The sequence below is a fragment of the Micropterus dolomieu genome, linkage group LG01, assembly GCF_021292245.1.
Source record: "Micropterus dolomieu isolate WLL.071019.BEF.003 ecotype Adirondacks linkage group LG01, ASM2129224v1, whole genome shotgun sequence".
In the NCBI taxonomy this organism is placed as follows: Eukaryota; Metazoa; Chordata; class Actinopteri; order Centrarchiformes; family Centrarchidae; genus Micropterus; species Micropterus dolomieu.
This window is the reverse complement of record NC_060150.1, coordinates 53,726,972-53,727,909: the sequence shown is the minus strand read 5'-3', so window position 1 is coordinate 53,727,909 and position 938 is coordinate 53,726,972.

Here is a 938-nt window from a genome sequence, read left to right as displayed (position 1 = left end):
CCATGTGGACTTGATTTGACTCGCTTGAATTTCAGACACCTCCTGTCCCTCAGCTGTGGTCTTTTCTTCATCATTAGTGTCTTATTGTCTTATAATATATATTTGCCTGTTCTGTTCATCATAAACAATATAAGTGATAAATTGCTGGATTTGACACTAAAAATGAGCTGTACATTTCAAGTTAAATGTGGTCTAAGGTACATACAATATAAAAGTATATGTACATGATATATTATGGATGGAAACTCAGTGTCAGATTGAGAAGAGAGTCAAGACGAATACACTTTTTAATCCCCAAAAGTGTTTGTTGGTGTCCATAAGTTTTGCATTACCAACAACTGCTTCAAACCAAACTTAGGTTGCCAGTAGGTCATAACGCCACCTACTGGCAACTGGAAGTAACATGTTTTACACCTTGCCTTTAACTTTTTAACTTCAGAACTGTCTTAGAACAGACTTCATCCTCCCATCGCTAGTTTTCACACATGCAAACATTAAATGGTCAATTTGTCTCCCCTCAGCAGAAACAAAATAAAGTAGGCTAATATACAGTATTTCAATCTAATCAACATAACATGTGCAAATAAAGCAGCACATACTGTACAGGCTACCACATACTTCAATAAAATCTATGTGGAGCTTGTAGGTTTGGTTGTTTTACCACTGACACCCTGTCATATTCACACTGTTTCATCCATGCAATATTTCACAAAGGCCCCAAAATATCTCATACTCTATTACAAGATTAGACCCAGCGAGCAAGAAGTCGTCTAGAAAACGTCTGAAAGACGTAATTGTTAGACATCCAGAAGACGTCCTCACAGGAGCCAGAATGAAAGTTTTTTATACGTCTTTTCTGGACATTGTTTAGACGTCAATTAAAGACGTGCTACAGACGTAATTGTTAAGACATCTAAAGGCAGAATAAATATTAGACA